General features: G+C 37.7%; 1 long non-coding RNA gene across 1 annotated transcript in view; it reads left to right on the forward strand.

Annotated features, from left to right (window-relative positions):
* LOC115292833 overlaps nt 1–21,213 on the forward strand; it is a 43,793-nt gene extending 22,580 nt beyond the window's left edge. The window contains exon 3 of the long non-coding RNA XR_003909164.1: nt 21,010–21,213. This is a non-coding gene — a long non-coding RNA (uncharacterized LOC115292833). The remainder of the gene's footprint in view (nt 1–21,009) is intronic.
* The last annotated feature ends 201 nt before the right edge of the window (nt 21,214–21,414 follow it).

Below are 21,414 nucleotides of genomic sequence, written 5' to 3' on the forward strand. Positions count from 1 at the left end.
CCTAAGTGGTACAGAAATGAAGGAACTGCAGAGAGGAGGACCCAAGAGAGAGGTTGAAAAGGTTGTCTTGGAGACCAGCCGGACATGCGAGGTAAGGGAAGGTGTCTGGACCTGGAGACTTCTGCTGCTGTGACTAGGATTGTTGGGGATGGCCTAGGATTGTCATGACAACTAAGCAAGGAGGAGTGTGCCCTCAGCATCCACAGAGATGCTTAATAGCTGCTTCTTTCTGTACCTTCATGGCAAAGACTCAAGAGCTCTTTCTGAGCCATCAGAGTTATTGGCAAAAAAAAAATAGCCAAATATTATATATAGACAAAAATTATCCTATATAGTAAAACCAGGCTTGCTGGTGAAAAGAATGTGTAAAGTATATGTATGCATACACACACACACACACACACACACACACACCACATTTTAGGGAATTCTATGGTGCAATATTTCTCTTTTGACTTCTGGTGATTTTGTATGTCCTGGGTGCTTGTATTTGTATGCAGGAGACAGTATGAGGTGAATTTCATAGCTATTAGTGCTTCACTACATCCATGTCGATATTGTCTCAGCTTCTGTGCATTTGGATTCCAGCGAACAATTCACATAGAAAGGCCTGAGAATTTTTTTTGGAGGGGTGGGGGGGTCACTTCCAGACTTAAGTAGCTCTTGTAAGAATGTACTAAAATTCAGGCTATAAGCCACAGAGTGTGATTGTACTGCTATATTGTCCCAGAACAGGGCACCCAAGAGTCACATTAACAGATTGTTTTATTTCCACCAAATGCCCTATTATGGGCTGAATTGTATGTCCCTAGAAGATATGTTCAAATCCTAGCCCCAGTACCTGTGAATGTGACCTTACTTGGAAACAGGGTCTTTGCAGATGTAATCAAGTTAAAATGAGGTTGTACTTACTTAGGGTCAGCTCTAATCCAATGACTGTTGTCATTAATAGGAGGGAAATTTGAACACAGACAGAATGTCATGTGACTATGGAGGCAGGAGTTAGAGTGGTGCATCTATATAAGTCAAGCAACACCACGGACGCCAACCACCAGGAGCTAGGAAAAGGTAAGGGAGGAACCCCACCTTAGAGACTTCAGAGAGAGCACCTTGATTTCCAACTTCTGGACTCAGAACTAGAGACAATAAATTTCTGTTCTTTTAAGCCATCTGAGCCTATGATAATTGATTGTGGCAATCCAAGAAACTAATACATGCTCCAGACCTTTAACGAGTGTAAGATCCACAATTGCAATGCAAAAAATTGAAAATTAAAATGAAAAGCAACAACAATGAGCCAGCCCAAAACAACAAAGAACAAATAACCAGAGAAAATTTGAAACATAGGCAAAATAGACTTTGTAATCAGGGGAGTATGGGAGATAGAAGAAAAACCTCCTGCGTGAAGAAAATGGATAGTGCGCTTCTTATCAAACTGTCTCAAAGGGCAATAGATTGCCTTCTAAGATGGAAGGGAAAATTCTCCATAAGTTTCAGGGAAAATAAGGACAGACAGATAACCTCCCCACTCTGTGACAGCTATCACCAAATGAGAAGTGGAGAATAAAAGGAAAGACAGAGATGACATGAAATGGGACCCAGCATGGAGCATTGCTGGATTAACTCCAGCAGCATTTGTGTTCATTGTCATGTCAATAAAATTACTGAAATTGAAACTTGAAATTGAACAGAGTGTGAAAGAAAGAAGATACTACTCAAGGGACATAGGCAGTAAATATTCACATTAAGGGGAGGTCATAGTATGGAAAGTTTCTATGGTTTATGATGCCACCCAAGTCCAACCAACAGGCATATGATTTCATTGTTTCTCTATATGGCATTTTTGCAGAATTGAGCACGTGGTTATAATGACTTTTGGCTCCTGAGAAGTGAAATCAAAGTTCAGAGATGCATCAGTAGGTTGGAGTGCACACTCCTTTATTGGCATGCCTTGTGGGGCTGCTTTCTCTCAATTAGGAGCTGGAGCTTGCTTTATTCACCAGCAGGAATTTGATATGAGGAGTAAGCTGGAGGTTTCCCATTCTGGGACCGGGGAGAAGGCTGAGACTGAATATAACTGAGGTAAGTGTGGCAGTGTAACTGGAAATTCACCTCTCCCCTTCCCTCCTTGCTTAATTTTGGAATAATTCCTTTTATCCCCTTCCCAATCCCTTGAACCCTCACTACATGCTCCCTACACACTTCTGCCATATTATGCAAAGGTCAGAGTGCACTATTCTCATGGCTGAATCTGAAAACTGCTATAGGTCAGTTTGTTTCCCTTCTGTAGCCAAGAAAGCCATTCTTCCCGTTCTTTTCATCTCTAACAATCTGAGTGCTGAACATGAAATCTGATATACCCATGCCCCATGTGGCAGGGAGTTGGGAATTTTGCTAAGGATCTATACAGAGAGTAAGCTCTTGACTCAAAATATGCAGACAGGTTTTTTCTGACATGCAGACAATTGCCAATATTTCCCCTTGAAGATTATTTTCTACTGAATATGTTTGTAGACTGCTTTAAGTTCTCATGCTTTTATAAAAACAAGTCAAAATGAAATAAGACAAAGCATCTAACTCATTATTGGATACATCTGAAAAAGATCCATAGTTGTCAGACTGGTGAGGAAGACCTGTTTTCATCTTTCCTGGAGATGTTATTAATATACTGAGCTCAAGATAGTTAACTGGATTTTTATAAAGCAGTAGAACGTAGGTACTATCATCAGCTGTATTCTATAAATGAAAACTGAGCCTTCGAGATGTTAAAAACCTTGGCCAAGTTTGCAGAGTTAGAATGGGGACCCAGGTGTACATCTCTCCCTAATAACCATGCTCTTGACTACTGTGCTACAACTGCCTCTCATGAGCTGCAATATTTTGGGAAGCACAGAGTGTCAGAGCTGGGTGACCTTAGCAGTCATCCAAACAACACTTCAGCCTATACATAAATCCCTTCAATAGCACTGCTGAAAAATGGGGGTCTAGATGCTACCTGCACACCTTAAGTGTTGGTGAACTTACCACTTCTCCAGATAGCTTATACTATATTTTGGGTCAGATTTAAGCATTAAAAATCATTTTAAAAATCCTATTGTGATTTGAGGTTTTTCCATGCATTATCTTTACCCAATTATCCTAGCTTTTTCATCTGGGACCACTCCAAATAATCCGAATGCTTTGCCAACCTGAGGAATATTTAAGGACAGGCGCTGCTTCTCTCTAAATCTTTGCTTTTCATTCAGTCATCTAAGAAGACCTCATCCATGATGGATTTCAGAAATTTTGCTTTTCTTGGAACATGCTACTGTTTGTTAAATTCCCTTTGTAATTGTGGGGAATAAAATTTGGACACAATATTTCAGGTGTGTTTTGGCCAGAAAATAGCAAGGTGAGATTTTTTCATCTTTTTTTTTTTTTTTTTTTTTTTTGCCATTTTTGGGTCCAGGAAGCCGCGTGGTATTAACTAAGTTTCACACAAGATTAACTTGGGCTCTGCTATGAATTACAATTTGAGATGACCCAGATGTACCTTTATACTATCAATGAATAGGACAATTTTAGGAACACAGGCCACAAAATGCCCAGTCCTCTGTATATTACATTGCTTAACTTCTGTAAAGATGTAAACATAGTTCTTGGTCCAAATTGAACTCATTAAATCCAACATCTCAATTGATGTTATAAATGTTGCCATCCAGATACCTCTTCCATGGCTATTTGCCAAAGACCTTGATATAAATCTATAGATGAAACAATATTATCTGTTCCAATACATTGGTTAGGGCAAACATTCCTAGGTATAGTATATACATTTTGAACACAGCCTGCAGTTTTCTGTAAATCATCCAATTTAGGAGCAAGAACAATTAAGAAGCCTCAAAACTTGCAAGAAATGCATTATGTCTCTGTCTTAGTCTACTTAGGCTGCTATAACAAAATACCACTTCCTAGAGAAAGCTGAGAAATGACTTGGCCAAGGGGAGGAACTGGCAGTAAGCCTTCAAACTCTTGTAAGTTCATTCTAGGTCTAGCTCATTTGCTACCCCCAGATTGCTTTACTGTTCCAAATTATAATCCTCCCAGGCAAAAGCCTGTCAATCATTTACTCCTCAAAGGCAGGGTTTCCTCACAGAATGATCCTATTGTGATATCAATGAACTAATTCTGGACTCATCTTAAAGTTAATCAAATAAGTAGGATGAACACTAAGTTACTCATCTTACCGCAACCATTTTACTGAAATGAAAGAGGCTACTTTGACTCGATTTTCTTACCACAACAAATCAAATCAATGGTTTTTAGGGATCCAAATGTATTTTTGCTTAGAAAACAAGAAATGTAAAGCAAAGATTTTATTGAATTATAGGAAGAAATTTTCATCCATCAAGCCATATTACTGCAAATCTTTTGTATTTAAGATTTTATTTTTTAATGAATTTTTAAAACATTTTTATTTATTATTGAGAGACAGAGCATGAGCAAGGCGGGGGCAGAGAGTGGGGGAGACACAGAATCTGAAGCAGGCTCCAGGCTCTGAGCTGTCAGCACAGAGCCCAACGTGGGGCTTGAACTCACAAACTGCAAGATCATGACCTGAGGTGGGGCTTGAACTCACAAACTGTGAGATCATGACCTGAGCCAAAGTTGAATACTTAAGCAACTGGGCCACCCAGGCGCCCCTGGATTTAAGATTTTAAAGGTAGAGAGAGGATGGGCGAAAGGGTGGATACTGACTTTGATCAAACTGCAAATGAGCAGAATCCAAAGGCTTCATGATGGATGATATTTTCAAATACCACAGAATAAGGAAAATCTCTAAATCTTTGAGCCAGAATTCCCTTAGCACTGAGGGAATGGGTCATGGGTTACCAGGCTCCCAGGGCCAGGTATGAAATGTCAACATATAGGTTTATAGAGCCTCATGGTGCACACTTTGACCAAAGGCATTGAAAAAGAAATTAAACACTACACTGGCCAGACAAACAAGGCTCCAGGCCAGAGTTGGCTCCTGGGGTTCCAACTAATGACCCCTTGGGCATTAATGACCCACTCTTTTTGCTACTTAATGGCTTATTCATTACATGGTACAGATATCAACTTCTTTTGTTGGTACTGGTTTCAGATTCTTTGGCCAGTTCTGGAGGGCAGAGAGGACTGCCCTGTACATGGAAACATACTTCAGGAGGGAATAAATGTACTTAGGAAAGGAGAAGAGATCTGGTCACCATACAACCCATTGGGGAAGTTGATAAAAATGAGGTGCCTAGAACTCTCAAGTCCTATAGCTTGTTGGAGCAACCCCACTGATGATTTTTTTAATGACTCAAGTATTTCTCTTATGCCCAAAGGAACCAGCATCCTTATTTCTTTCCTCTTTATTTTCTTAAAAATTTTTATTAGGGAAAAATTTCAAAAATACAAAAGGAGAGAGAGAATAGTTTAATGAACCCCTAGGTGTCCATTACCCAGCTTTAACAATTGTAAGCTCACTGCTAATTTTGTTCCTCTGTATTCCTACTTACTGACCTTGCCCTCTCCAACCTCCCTTCCTCATTGTTTGAAGCAAGTTCCAACCACTGTGTCAATTTATCTATAAATATTTCAGTGTATCTCTGAAACTTATTTATTTTTTTAGAATCCCTAACCATAACCACAATACCATCCATTATTACAAAAAAAAATACCTTAATATCATAGAATACTCAGTGTTCACATTTCCTTGATTGTCTCATTATCTTTATTTTTTATAGTTTGGTTTAATCCAGATTCAAATAAAGTACACACATTGCAATTGTTGATACCTATTATAAGTCTCTTTTAACCTAAATGTTCCCCTTCCATCTCATTTTCTCTCTCTTTTTCTTTGTAATTTAGTTGTTGAAGAAACTGAATCGTCTGTCCTGAAGGGTTTTCCACTGTCTGGATTTTACTAATTGGATCCCATGGTGTCATGTAATGAGTTTCTCTGTTTGTCTAAATTGCTACTTAGATCTAGGGGCTTGATTAGATTCAAGCTTTATTTTACTTATTTTTTCCACAAGATCACGTAGTCAGTGGAGTTCTGTACTTTCATCAGGAGATCCACAATGTCCAGGGGTCTCTTATTGTGACATGAGCAGTATTGATGATCATTATTTAGGTCTATCAATTCCTTGTAGTTACAGAATTTCCTAATTCTACCATTTCTTCTTCATTTGGTAAGTGGAACACCCCTAAAAAGAAAAACTTTCCCTCATCATCAGTTAGGTTACTCTGAGGTACAGATCTTTATAGGAAAGGAAAGATAATTGCTTGATACTTGTATCAGTATTCAGAATAATGGTTTCCTAAATTTCCCTCAGTTATTATTGAGTTACCTTCTTGCTGTTGTATTTTTTAGAACCATTTGGGCTTATGGACTCAAACATATTTGATATCATATTAAAAATTGGAAATTTATTCTTATTAATGGTCAAATCATCCCAATTTTGGAAAGTGGGAGACTTTTCAATTTAGATCCTAAGTCCTTTTGATGAAACCCTAGTCGCCCTTACTTACTTCCTTGCCTTTTGGTATGATAAGATATTTCAGGATCACCTTGTCTTTTTCTTAACCCAGAACAGCCATTTCTCTAAGGAGAGAACTTTTGTGGGAAATATTTAGAAACCATAGTCTGGATGCAAGGAGTGCTCACTGTTGTTGAGTTGGTTATTGTTTCTAGACCTTTAAGCAGATGAAACTGGGAAATACATTTTCAAAAGATAAAATTCATCATGATATTATTATGATACTTCAAATTCAAATTCAGGATTATGGAGTTTTTATTTAACCTCATTGTTCTCATACCTGTAACTCTTTCTCCTGCATTGAAAATCCCAGGACTCAAAAAATGTCAATATAAGCATTCATTAATTTTATCCCACAATACACATATAAAAATCTAAGAATAATAAAATTAACAGTGAAAATAATAATATGAAAACTTGATACACGCAACTTACAATATTTTTGCAAGTATTTTGGTTTAGGGTTTATCCTAATTAGGATGTTAAGTCAACTGATGTTTTAAAATATCTTGGAATTTTTCACTATGGTGGTTATGCCAACAACTTAGGTTCATTTGCTTTATTTTGCTTTAGAATTTATGGGAATTCTCTTTTTAAAATTTAATTTTGTTCTGTGCCAGCGCCCCTCTTTCTGTTAAAGTTTATCTGGAAGCTGGTGTTTCTCCTACTTAAACTTTGATTTAATATTTCGCTTTCCTGAATTATGGAATTGTTCTCTAGGTCTTGCTTCTTTTGACCACCATTAATTTTCTGTACATCTTTGCCTTAATCTTAAGACCTCCCCAGTTCCTTCAACTCACCCTAAATTATCACTAACAGACTTTATGTACACAAGAGACTTTTAGTTAAGGATTATTTGCAGGTAAAGGGTAGGGCTGATGGGCAACCACCTAAAGCTGAATGTAGGAATCATACTCTAAAATTAATCACAATCCCCCATAGGCCCTGCCCTGCTGCCATCTTTTATCCTTCTGAGTCCTCTCTTTTATTTTCTGGCTCAAACACATACTTAGTCATTTACTTATTTTCCCCTCCAGCAGAAATAGCTTTTTGGGATTAGTACATAGAGAAAGAAGATAGTAGTACCTCATGTATCATAACAGGTTGAGGAATGCAGATAAGGCAGATATAACATTGTTAGCAGACCCTGTTGTAAGTACAGGCAATACAAGTCTGCTGGGAAAATAGTTTCTCCACCCCTAAAACACTCTACTAAGCTACCATGTAAAAAAATGAACCAATGTTTTTAATATGCTTTTGTCACATCAACTACCAGCATTACAAATAAAAGGAAATATCACATTTTATTAATTTAAACTTTATCTTCTACATGTAGCTCAAAGGTCCACCACTTTGAGAAGTTGCTGCTCTTCTGAATTGTAGCAGCTACAAGGTGAACTGAGAAATAAAAGGGTCATCTTACTGGCCCAGTGGACTTTCTTTGTTTTTCCTTAGCACTTAGGGCCAGGGAATAGGGAGTCTCAGTCTGGGGCATAGATTTATTTCTCTCAGCAGAACAGCATAATAAAGCATAGAAGCATGATGGGGATCCAGAATGGTGACACTTGTGCGCAGGAAAGCACAGCCCCATAATTGGTGCAGAAAGAAGAAGGGTATTTGCTGAGAGGGGTATGTTGGGGATCTATGAGCTTTCTCCATTTTCTTCTTCATCTTTTCTTCCAGTCCTGGCCCTGCATTCCAGGGACTAAGGAATTTTCACAAGGCTTGCCATGGCAGCTGGAGGGTATGGAGGGGAAAAGGGAGTAGTGGGTGTTCAGGGAGGAAATTAGCAGCCCGAATACTCTAGCCACAGTCCTGAGCAAGGGGGACACTTGGAGGAAAACAGGATTTCCTCCATAAGGGGGCCATGGGGAGGATGTGTGTGGTACAGAGATAAGATTGGAAGAATTGTGACCTCCAGAGGATGCAGAGTTAGGGGAATATGCAGGACCCCTAAAGAGGTGGCCCCAGTTCTCCTGCACTAGGATTCCAGTGCCTGAGTCCTCCTGGGTAAGTCTGTGCCTGTACTCAGTCTATCCTTATTCTCCTGTCATTTTCTTAAACAGAGCAGTTCACCTTTCATCTCCAACCCAAACCAAGACTTGGACCGAGTTCCCTATAAAACACCCATTGTAGTGTCCTATAAGCACCGGCCCATCTACTCATAGTCTCCATACTTTCACCATGGAAAACACTGACAGGAGCTCAGATATTTCTTGGTTATCTGATCACAGTCTAGTCTGTCTCTCCCCACCCCATCCTTTCAGAGCTTGTGGGGGTTTTTTCCTTCTCTTTTCTTCAAGCTATAGATGTATCAGAAGAAGTAGAAACTGATGTGTAGCCCAGGAAGTGTGACTATACCCCACATGACAGAAGTTGGACTCAGTAATTTTTTTCTCTCCTTTCTTCTCAGTTCGTTTTCTAAGATAAGCTCTCTGTGTCTTCCTGAAATAGTAGGTCATGTAGTACCTGCCTCAGTGCTGCTATAGTGTTTTCTCCTGCTCTCAAGGTCTTGATGCTTCCTGTAAACCAGCAAGAACAAAGAGATCTCAGACCCTGTAAAGACAGGTGGATTTTCTCTCAGTTTATAATCAGAAGGACACTACCACCACCACCGATAAAAACACCCCCAAAATTAAATACAATGAAAATGTGTAATTATAGTGTGGATAAGCTGTACTTTAAATAGGTAAGTTAAAAATTCACATTTGTTTGTCCATAGCTTCTGAAGCGGCACATGGCCAAATGCTATGAAGCAAAGGCTCCTCTGCTCAGGATGTGGATGTTCTCCGGCCTGCTCACTTCCTGCCCAGTGTGCCATTTGCATCTTGGTGGAATCATTGCTTGACTGCAGGGGGAGTACTTTTGTCCTCTTTACTTTTGTCTTTACCACTTAACAAAGGTCTTTTGAGACCCAGATCCCCATCATGTCAGCCTGTTTTCCTTAACCCTTCCAGTTCCAGAAGGATACGCTGGTTTTGAGAGGGCAGCGGCAGCCCTGTTGGGTGGAAGGAGTGTGAGTACCTGGAGAAGCCATCACCTGCAGTCAGTCATCTTTAGCTACCTCACAGTTTGGCTGGTGATGGTCAGTCTCCTACTTCATACTTGCTGTTCACAATTCTTTTCCTCATCTCAGCCTTCATAACTTACTGTCTTGAAGACAGTCGAGAAATACTGTTTTTGGTAACTATGCTCTGAAAATGATTCTGACCCTTGTTTCTTCTCCCAGCTGACACAGAGCCACCCAGAAACACCCGATCCAGCTGGGAGTCTGGGCTCTGGGTTCCTGGGATGCCCGGCAAGACCTACCTCTACAGATTTTGTACAATTCCTGTGACTATATTTGGAAACTCAAATCAGAGGAAATATCTGACATGTTTAAATAGACTTATGGGATCTATATAACAGAATGTGTCTAATGAGTGCTGACCAGGAGAATCTGTACCATGTGACCACCCTGATGGGTTACTGCCACTGGAATGATAATCACAAACTCACCACAGAGTGCTCTGCTACATGGCCACTCCTTTGCATCTCAGAGACTTGCCATTTCTGTACTCTGCACAGTTATTCATGGGCCATATATCCCCAGGCAGGCCTTATTCTTTCTGTGACCACATTTCTCACCTATAAAACAAAAGAGTTCTAGTAGAAAATCTCTAAGATTTTTTTTCTAACTTTAACAGCTGTGTGGTGTTATGATCTCTACTTTTGATTTATCTTTCCTTTCTCCTATATATCCTTGAGAAATCCCAAGAATGAGGAAACTGGACCCTAGGTGACCACTGCAACTTACCAGCATATAAAGTATTCTCCTCTCTTTTCTCCAAAGTCAAATGTAAGAGATTTGCAAAAGCCCCATTGGGACAAACTGTGTCTCTGAATCACTCCCTCTAGTTATTTATTTGCATTAAAATTAGTATCACACTGTATTTATAGAAACAATGTTTACAGGTTTAGCATGGATCCTGATCATTAATGGAAAAATAAATTAAAATCTCCTCTCAACCTATAGAATCTTGGCACACTTATGGATAAGACTCATTTTATTAAATCTTAGAAGAGATGCAGGAGACTGTGTCCTTGACATAACTGAGCTGAGTGTATCTTATCATGAGGTTCCCAGGGAATTGATTTGCAAATCAGAGCTCAGAAGCCCACAGAGGTGGACAACAGAGCTGTCTGAGATGAGAAGAAGGAGGGAAGGAGGGGGATGGGAAGAAGGAGGATGAGAGAGCTCCCCAGACATTAGTCTCCCAGGAGCTTCCAAGAGCCACTTCTCAGATGAGATGTTCTTGTACAATTTCACTTGGTGGTGTTCCTTCAAGAGTGTACCCTAAGCTGCCCACGCTTCCTGCCCTTGCACCAGATTTTCTGCTCTGGGAATACATGGGCTGGGAGTGGGGGTCATGGAGATCAAGGGGCAGAGAGTCCTTTTACATGCCCGACAATGTAAAAGATCTCAAGATTCGGCCCCAATTAAATGTGGCACCTGAAGTAACTTTCAGGCTGCTTCCTCTAACAAGGACAAGTCCAGTCCACACATTGTCTCAACCCACACTTACTTAGCACCTACTCAGTACTGCCCTTGTTGATGTGACATTACAACCTAGCAGGGCACAGTGTCCTTGACAAACGATTATATTGCAGTGGGGTCAGGGCTGTGACCAGTTGAACACAGGGTGCTATGGGAACACAGAGTGGGAGCCCTGACCTTGCCTGGCCTTTAGAGAAAATCTGGGCAGAATCTCTTAGGTCAACCACTGGCTCAGTCTCTACAGACAGTGTCTGCTTGAGAGAGAAAGAGCAAGAGGAAGTGAGCAAAAGAGGTCGTTTACAATTCTGCCATTCATAAATTTGTCCAAAGCTTTCTGGAAGGCATTTATATTTCCTGCCAGCACCACCTCTTGGGGGTGATGAATTCCAATAAGTTCCAATCCGTTTATTACTTACCGTGAGAGAAACTGCTTCCTTTTATGTCTGGACCGAAACCCGGGTCACGCTTCACAGGATATCTCCCGGTCACAGAGTTTTGGGATCTGGTGTCAGTCTGTGCCCCGTCTATCCTCACATTCTTGGTTCTGGGAATCCCAATCCCTTCCCTTTCTGGCCTTCAGACTGAAGATCCTAACCTTTCACCCTGTCTGATATTCCCATTTGATTTGTCCTTCTCGGAATCTCTAGTTGTCATATCTTTTTAGACTGTGGTGGCCAGCACATCTTCGATCATCTTGTTTCACAAGAAAATGCAAAAGCTGCTTTGTATAAAGGAAGAGTTTTTGCTTTCTGTTTTGGGGAGCACAACATGGAAACACAGGGCAATTGATTGAGAGGCACTCCAGGGCATGGCCCCCTGCTTCTGAAGCATCTTAATACTGCCATGGCCTCACCCATAGTCTGTGACATGATCAGCACTTGCAGGATGGAAGGCTGTAGAGTAACCAAATGAGCGAGTTTCTGTGAGTGTTGCTGGATTCCTATCTTCCATCATTACTGAGAACCCAAAGGCCTATACATTACTCTTAGAGTTTTGATTTTGAAATTTCTCTCTAACCTTCCTAACTTCTCACTAGCATTATAAGTGCTTCCTTGTGTCCCCACTTCTTATTGCCTGGTGGGTTTATCTATTTATAATGCTTTCTTTACAACATTATGGTGTTTTTATGATTCTAAAGTGAGAAATGTTGATTTTGGAAAAGGCTGAAGGAATCTAGCAGGAATGAATTATCATCCACAATTTAACTACACCTCAACACATTTCTTCACAGTGTTTTCCATGATACATATGTAACTTTTTCTTTTACGAAATTAGAATCCTGCTGAGTATGGTGCATTGGTTTTTCTCATTAATACCACACCATCTACGCTTTTGGATTTCAGAGAATATTCTTTGAAAACATATTTTATTCTTTTTATTTATTTATTTTCTTGTTTTTTTTTAAATATGTCTGTTAGTTTTAGGTGTCCAACATAGTGATTCAACAACTGTGTATACCTTATACACAGTAGCTCACCACAAGTGTAGCTACTGTCTGTCACCATACAATGCCATTATAAGATCATTGACTGTATTCCCTATGCTGTACCTTTCATTCCCATGACTTATTCATCCCATAACTGGAAGCCTGTATCTCCCATTTCCCTTCACCCATTTTGCACATCCCCCCACCCACCTCCTCTCTGGCAACCATCAGTTTGTTCTCTGTATTTATGGGTCTGTTTCTGATTTTTGTTTGTTTGTTTACTTGGTTGGTTGGTTTTTTAGACTCCATATGTAAATGAAATCATACAATATTTTTCTTTCTCTGGCTTATTTCACTTAGCATAATACCCTCTAGGTCCATCTATGTTGTCACAAGTGTCAAGATCTCATTCTTTTTCATGACTGAGCAAGATTCTATTTCATATCTGTATATCTATATCTGGTTCAGATATCTATATCTATTTCAGATTTATTTATTTCAGATCTATCTATGTATCTATCTACGTATCTATCCATCTATCATATCTTCTTTATCTGCTCGGGTATCAGGGAACACTTTCACATATCTATATATCATATTTTCTTTATCTGTTCAAGAATCCATGAACACTTGGGTTTTTTCCATATTTTGGCTCTTGTACATAATAGTGCAATAAACATAGGGGTGCAGGCATCTTTCCAAATTAGCGTTTTCATTTTCTTTGGGTAAATACTCAGTAACAGATGTACCAGATAGTATATCTTTCTATTTTTAACTTTTTGGGGAACTTCCATACTACTGAAGATATCATCTTAAATGATCGTTTAATAGTTTGTCAAGTAGATATAATTTGACCAGCTTTTCTTTTTTGGACAGGTCAGTTGTTTCCAATGTTTTATTATCACAGCTATTTCTCTTTTTCTTAATATTGTCACAGTTTACTGGGTCTGATTGTTCCTTGTCCCTAACTCAGTGGTCTCCAAAGTGAGGAGTGGTTACCCAGTATGCAAGGTGATCAGGAATGTGGAAAGAAAATATTATAACTCTGATTTTTTTTATTTTTATACATTTATAATTTCTACTTTGTAATGCCTCTTTTAAAATCAATATAGTAGCCAGTATAGGAGTACATGCATATATATAATCTAGTTGTAAGTGACCATGTTCAGAATGCCCATCTCAGATTTTTTTTTCCCTAGAGGGGATTGCAATTAAAATCATTTGGAGACTCAAGCCATCCAGAAAAGTTGTAAAGCCTTCTTTGTCATGGAGTCTTCCTGAAGCACTGGGATTTTAGGGCAAGCTGAATTATGAAGGCCTCCAGAATCTACTAAGCTCCTGATAGCTTTTCTCTGTCACTGTCAACCACGGGGTCTCCTGTAGTTGTGGGAACGAAAGGCAGCCACGCTTTCTGACTTCCTGTGCCGTCTCTTGCCTCCTGCTGAACTTGAAGAAGTTCGGTTTCACTGCCTGAAGCTCATCTATTCCTATTGACTCCTATCCCTGCTTTTCCTCCACCTAGTTTTAAAGCACTTCCTTGCTTTGTTTTTCACCACTCTTCAAAAATTCTTTCATGACTTCTTTATTCTTTTAAATAAAATCTTCTAAAAATCATGCCCCCCCAAAGTAGCAAAACAACTAAAAGTACATCATTTCTTTAAACTGTTGCTCGTCCCTGGCACTTTTATAACTTTTATTTTTGTTTTTAACAGTTTTGTTGAGGTATAATTGTTGCACCACAAATTGTACACTTTTAACACACACAATTTGATAAGTTTTGATATATGCATACTACTGTGAAACCATCCCTACCATAAAAATAATGAACATATTCATCACCCCAAAAAGTGTTCCCAAAGGGTTGTAATTGATTCCTCTATCCGCCCTCACCCACTCCTGTTGTCCCCAGACAACTACTAATGTGCTTTATGTTATTACAAATTAATTTGCATTTTCTAAAATGTATGTATATAGAACTATACAGTATTATTTGTTTACTTTCTTTTTTAGCTCAGAATTATTATTTTTAATTTCATCAGTGTTGTGTCAATAGTTCATTCCTTGTCATTGCTGAGTAGTGTTTTATAGATGTACTACAATTTGCTCATCCATTTACCTGTTGGTAGAGATAACAGTTGAGTTGTTTCTGATAACTGGTTTTTACAAATAAAATTACTATAAACATTTATTTACAGTCTTTGTATGGACATGTTTTTAAATTGCTTTTGGGTGAATACCTAGGAGAAAAATGACTGGATATTACTGGTATATATATCATATATAAACACACATACACACTCACACACATATATATATAAGTATATAAATGTGATGTTTAAATTTCAAAATCCTAAATTGTTTTCCAAAGTGGTTATGCCTTATTACATTCTCACCTGCAGTGCGTGAGAGTTCCATTTACTCCAGATCCTTGCCACCACTGGTATGGTCAGTGTTTCTAATTTCAGCCTACTAGGTATGTAGCAGTATCTCACTGTAGTGTAGATATACACTTCTCTAATGACATGTGATGGTGAGCGTCTTTTCAGGTTCTTACTTGTCATCCATATATCTTCTTTGTTGAAGTGTCTTTTCAAACCTTTTGTCCATGAAAAACTTTGGGCTGGTTCCTTCTTATTGACTTCTGAGGGCTCTTTATGAATTCTGGGACAAGTCCTTTATCAGATATGTGCTTTGCAAAGATTTTCTACCAGTTTGTACCTTGTCATTTAAGTCTCTTAATAATATTTGAATAAAGTATTAATTTTTTAAATAAAATTAAAATTGTATTATAAATAAAATGAAATGAAGAAAATTATGTTTTTCTTTCACATGTTAGGCCTTTGATGTCATATTTAAGAAAGTATTGATTAACCCAGAGTCATAAAGATGTTCTCCTATGTTTTATTCTAAAAGTTTTATAGTTGTAGGTTTTAAATTTAGGTCCATGATCTATTTTGAATTCATTTTTGCATATTCTCTCTCACTGAATTGCTCTTGCACCTTTGTTGAAAATTAGTTGTCCATATATGTGTGATCTGTTTTTGTATTCTTTACTGTGTTCCATTGATAAGTTTGCCTATCTTGAGACTGATACAACACTGTCCTGATTACTGTAGCTTTATAATAAGTCTTGAATGAGATAGTTTTAGTTCCCTGCATTGTTCTTTTTCAAAGTTGTTTTGGTTATTATTAGTCCTGTGCACTTCTACATGATTTTCCCCCAGCTTGACTGAAATATAGTTGACAAATAAAAATTATATATATTTAGGGTATACAACATGATGATTTAATGTACACATAGCTGTGAAATGGTTACCACAATCAAATTAATTAATGCATCCATCACTTTGCATAATTACCTTTTGATGGTAAGAATGTTTAAGATCTATTTTCTTAGCAAAATCCAAGTATACAATACGGTATTATTAACTATAGTCACCATGCTCTACATCAGATCCCTAGAACTTATTAATATTATAAGTGAGTCTTTGTACCCTTTGACAGACATCTCTCCACATCTCCTTTACCTGTTCCTTACCCCCTAGTCCCTGGCAACCACTGTTCTACTCTCTGGTTTTATGAATTTGACTTTTATTAATTTAAAAAAATTTTTAATGTTTGTTTACTTATTTATTTATTTATTTAATGAATATAATTTATTGTCAAATCGGCTTCCATGAGCAAATTGTTGCTCATCCCAGCAAGTGTCCTCCTCAATGCCCATCACCCATTTTCCCCTCTTAACTTTTAGTTTCCACATATATGTAAGATCATATAGTATTTATCTCTCTGTGTCAGGCTTATTTCACATAGCCTAATGTCCACCAGGTTCATCCATATTGTTGAAAATGGCAAGATTTCCTTCTTTTCTTATAGCTGAATGATAGTCCCTGTATAAAGCAATATAGTTTATTTTTAAATTTTCTTTATTCATTCATTTTTTGACAGATATCTAGGTTGTTTCCATATCTTTGCTACTGTGAATAATGCTGCAATGAACATGGTTGTGCAGATATGTCTTTGAAATATTGATTTCATTTCCTTTGGATATACATCCAGAAGTGGATTTGCTGTAACATACAGTAGTTCTATTTTCAGTTTTTTGAGGAACCACCATACTGTTTTCTATGATAGATATACCAATTTCATTCCCACCAAGAGTTGTACAAGGGTTGCCTTTTCTCCACATCCTCACCAACACTTATTATCACTTGTCCTTTTGATGAGTCATTCTAACCGGTGAGAAGTGATATCTCATTGTGGTTTTGATTTAAATTTCCCTGTGATGGGTGATGTTGAGCATCTTTTCATATACCTGTTGGCTCTTTGTATATCTTCTTTAGAAAAATGTCCATTCAGAACCTCTGCCCATTTTTTAATCGCCTTTATTTTTTGCTATCTTTCATAGAAATAGAAAAAAAAACAGCCCTAAAATATATGTGGAACCACAAAAACTCCAAATAACCAAAGCAATCTTGAGAAAGAAGAACAAAGCTGGAGGCATCATACTACTTCCTGATGTCAAACTATGTTACAAAGCTATAGTAATCAAAACAGTATAGTACTGGCATAAAAACAGACAGAGACTAATAGAATAGAATGAGGAGCTCAGAAGTAAATCTATTCATATATAGTCAACTAGCCTTTGACAAGAACACCAAGAACACACAATGGGGGAAAGAATAATCTCTTCAATAACTGGTCATGGGAAAACTGGATATTCATACACAAAAGAATAAAATTGAGCCCTGATCTTGCACCATACACAAAAATTGACTTGAAATGGATTAAAGACTTAAATGTAAGACCTGAAACTATTAAACCTCTAGAAAAAAACTTAGGGAAAAACTCCTTAACATTGATTTTGGCAATGATTTTTTGGGTAGAACACCAAAACCACAGGCCACAGAAGCATAAATAGACAAGTGGGACTACATCAGACTAAAAAGTGTCTGTAGATCAAAGGAGACAATCAACAAAATGAAAAGCCAGTCTAGGAAAGGAAGAATATATTTGCAAGCCATACATCTGATAAGGGATTACTATCCATATGAATTTTTATAATCAGTTTGTCAATTTTTGTTCAGAAGCCAGCTGTGATTTGATTGGGATTACTCTGGATTAATTTGGGAGACTTAACATCTTAATAATATTTAACATCTTAATCTTATGATTTATGAACATTGAATTACTCTAGGTCATTTTTAATTTCTATCAGCAATGCTTTTTAGTTTTAATTGTGTAGGTCTTTTACATATCTCATGAGATTTCTCCATCTGTAGTTAATTTTTTATGCTATTCTAAGTGGCATTGACTTTTTTAATTTCAACTTCCAATTGTTTGTTGCTAGTTTATAGAAATGCAATTGATTTTTGTATATTGATCTTATATCATGAAATCTTTATAAACTCACTCATTAGTTCTAATAGCATTTTTGTTGATTCCATTGAATTTTCTACATAGATGATCAGCTTAGCTATGGGTAAATACACTCTTAGTTTTTCTTTTTCCATCTAAGACTGATTTCTTTTTGCCTTATTGAATTGGCTAGAATCTGTAGCAAAATATTAAATGGAAATGGTAAGATTGGATATTTTTGTCTTATTGTCAACATTAGGCAAAAAATTCTCAGTCTTTCCTTCTTAAGAATTATTTTAGCTGTAGATTTTCCAGATCTGCCCTTAATCATATTGAAGAGGTTCATTTTTATTGCTAGTTTGCAGAAAGTCTTCTTATCAGGAATGGTTGTGTCCATTTTGTCAAATGGTTCCTCTGCATCAATTGAAATTGACCATACAGCTTTTCTTTTTGGTTTGTTAATATGGTGAATTACATTTATTTATATTTTACTTAATTTAGTTTATAAAGTTGGCTTCATGCCCAGCATGGTCTGAGACACCCAGGCAGCGCTACATTGATTTTTTTTTAATGTTGAACTAGCCTTGTCCTCCTGGAATAGACTCTTCTTAGTGATGATGTGTCATTCTTTTGTGTATTTCTGGATTTGATCTGCTAAAATTTGGTTAAAATGTTTCCATCTATATTCATGAGGCCTTTTATTCTGGAGTTTTCTTGCAAGATTTTTGTTTGCATTTAGGTAACAGGGTAGTGCTGGCCTCCTGGAATGAGATGGGAAGTGAAGCTTTTGTCTCTTTCCAGTTTTTTCAAGGTTATGTGTAGAATTAATACTATTTCTTCCTCAAATATGTGGTAGAATTCATCAGTGAAGCCATCTGGATTTGCTTTTTTTAGGCGGGGTGGGGGAGAAGGTTTTAATTTTTTTAATGCTTTTTATTTATTTTTGAGAGACAGAGAGAGACAGTGAGAGCAGGGGAGGGTCAGAGAGAGAGGGAGACACAGAATCTGAAGCAGGCTCCAGGCTCTGAGCTAGCTGTCAGCACAGAGCCCGATGCCGGGTACGAATGCACGAACTGTGAGATCATGACCTGAGCCGAAGCCGGAGGCTTAACCGACTGAGCCACCCAGGTGCCTGTAGAAGTTTTAACTACAAATTAAATTCCTTAATAATATATGGGACAATTCAGGTTCTTTTTTTCCTGAGTGAATTTTGGCAATTTTTGTCATGCAAGGAATTTGTCCACTTTAAGCTGTCAAATTTACTGTTATAAAGGTGCTCAAAATATTCACTATGATATTTTTAATATCTGTAGAATGTATAATCATTTTACTTCTCTTATTCCTGTTATTGCTAATTTGTATCTCCTCTCTCTATTGGTTAGTCTAGATAGAGGTTTATAGGTCTTGTCAAAAAACCAGCTTTTGGTTTCATTGATATTTTTTTCCTGTGTTATGTTCAGTTTCTTTTCTCATTAATATTTACTCTGATTATTATTATTTCCATTCTTCTACTTACATTGAGTTTTATGTATTTATATTTTGGTAGCTTCTTAGGGTGGAGGCTGAGGATACTGAGTTGAGAGATTTCTTTTCTTCTAATATGGGCATTTGGTACTATAAATTTCCCCCTAAGTACAACTTTAGCAGCATCCTGCAAATTTTGATATGTTGTGTTTTCACATACTTCCAGTTCCAAATACTTTGTAATCACACTTTTGATATCTTCTTTGACCCACACGTTCTTTGGAAGTATGGGGTTTTTTTCCAAACATTTGGTAAATTTTTGAAGTTCTGTTATTGATTTATTATTTAATTCCATTTTGGCCAGAAAATATACATTGTGTGAATTCAATTCACTTAAATTTGAGACTTGTTTTATGTCCCAGACATAAGTTGAGACTTGTTTTATGTACATGTTTCATGTATAGTTGAAAAGAGTATATTCTGCTGTTGTTGAATGGAGAGAATTCTATAGATGCCATGAGGTCCCCAGGCTCTCAGACCCTAGCCTCTGGAAGTTCACCGAGCGCTGCCTGGTTTCCCCTTCTTGGACTGTGGTCTGGAAACATTCTCAAGGCAATAAGCTGGGGCAATTGTAATACTCACCTCGTTTGTTTCCCCTCCCTCAGCCATCACTGCCTGACATCCAATGTCTTTCATATATTTTTTTGTCTTTAAAAAAATTGTTTATTTCTGACAGGAGGTTAAATCCAGCCCATGTTATTCCATCTTGGCCAGAAGTGAAAGAACTATAAATAGTTTTTTATTCAGCTTAATTTTGCCAGCCTGTTTCCAGATAAAATCAGTTTTCTAAAATACAAATGTAAATAATATAGTAAGATGATTTTCAACAGGTTTTATTTTTAAATCACATACTATAAAGGAATAAGTCACATACTATAAAATGCACATATTTTAAGTGATCATTTTAATAGGTTTGACAGATATCAAAATTGTACAAAGCTTTTTGACCCTATTCCAGATACAGAATGTTCTATCACCTTTCAGCAAGGTTTTAAGGTGCAATTATGAGAAGTCAGTTGAACTCGATGCATTGACTTTTGAGCTAGGGAAAGGAGCCCATCAACCAGACTGCTTCCCCTTCTTGTTTGCTCTAGATCCTGCTCCACTGTGTTATCTCCTTTTCCCAGGTGGACAGACCCATATGTGAGTCCCCACAAAATGAATTATTGGACCTCAGGTCCTCGGTGATTTTTGCAAGCAGGCAGAGGTCAGCAATCAACAAGATGAGGAATTGTTTTGAGATCTCAGTTCTCCTCCTTGACAGTCATGGGATGCCTTAGGCTATAATACACTTTCCATCATGGACCCCTGGGGACCTTCATTTCTGAGATTTTTGAGATCATTTGTTACACAGCATTATTGCCGCAATGACTGATACATAGTACTTCATAAGTATTGCTGGACCTCTTTCCAAAAATATTGTTCTTCTATTTATACTGTACCAAGGTTGTCAAACTGAGTATTATTTTTGTTTTAATTTTTCCCTGCTTTATTTGAGATATAATTGACATACATCACTGTAGAAGTTTAAGGTGTACCACATAATGTATTTCTATTTTTAGCTTCTGAAAGTTTAATAGGATAAATCATATTTTTGTTGTTGTTTTGTTTTTCAGAAACATTTCTGAACTTCCCAGGCACCTGTGAACCACGCTGGCAGGAAGCATTAACGAGTCTCATTTCCCTTCTGGTGGGTGCACCTGAGGGAAGCCTACGGGGCAGCTGGTTGTAGAAGAAGCCAAAAACAGAAGCTTACAGCAAATCATAAAGCCCCCGGGATACTGTCCTATTTAAATAGATTACCTGTTTCCAAACATTCACTTATTTCCCTTTTCATTCTTTCTCTTCTGTTTGCAATCCTGTATTTCCAGTTTCACATTTTTAGTCTTTGCTGTGTGTGAAGCACTGCACTAGCCACCTTTGGCACTGAATCCTATGATAAACAAAGCTGCCCACAAGCCATTCTACCCCTTTGTTGCTGCTGTATGCCTCCATCCACCCCCCTGGCTGCCCAGAATTCA

The sequence above is a fragment of the Suricata suricatta genome, chromosome 5, assembly GCF_006229205.1.
Source record: "Suricata suricatta isolate VVHF042 chromosome 5, meerkat_22Aug2017_6uvM2_HiC, whole genome shotgun sequence".
NCBI classification, from domain to species: domain Eukaryota; kingdom Metazoa; phylum Chordata; class Mammalia; order Carnivora; family Herpestidae; genus Suricata; species Suricata suricatta.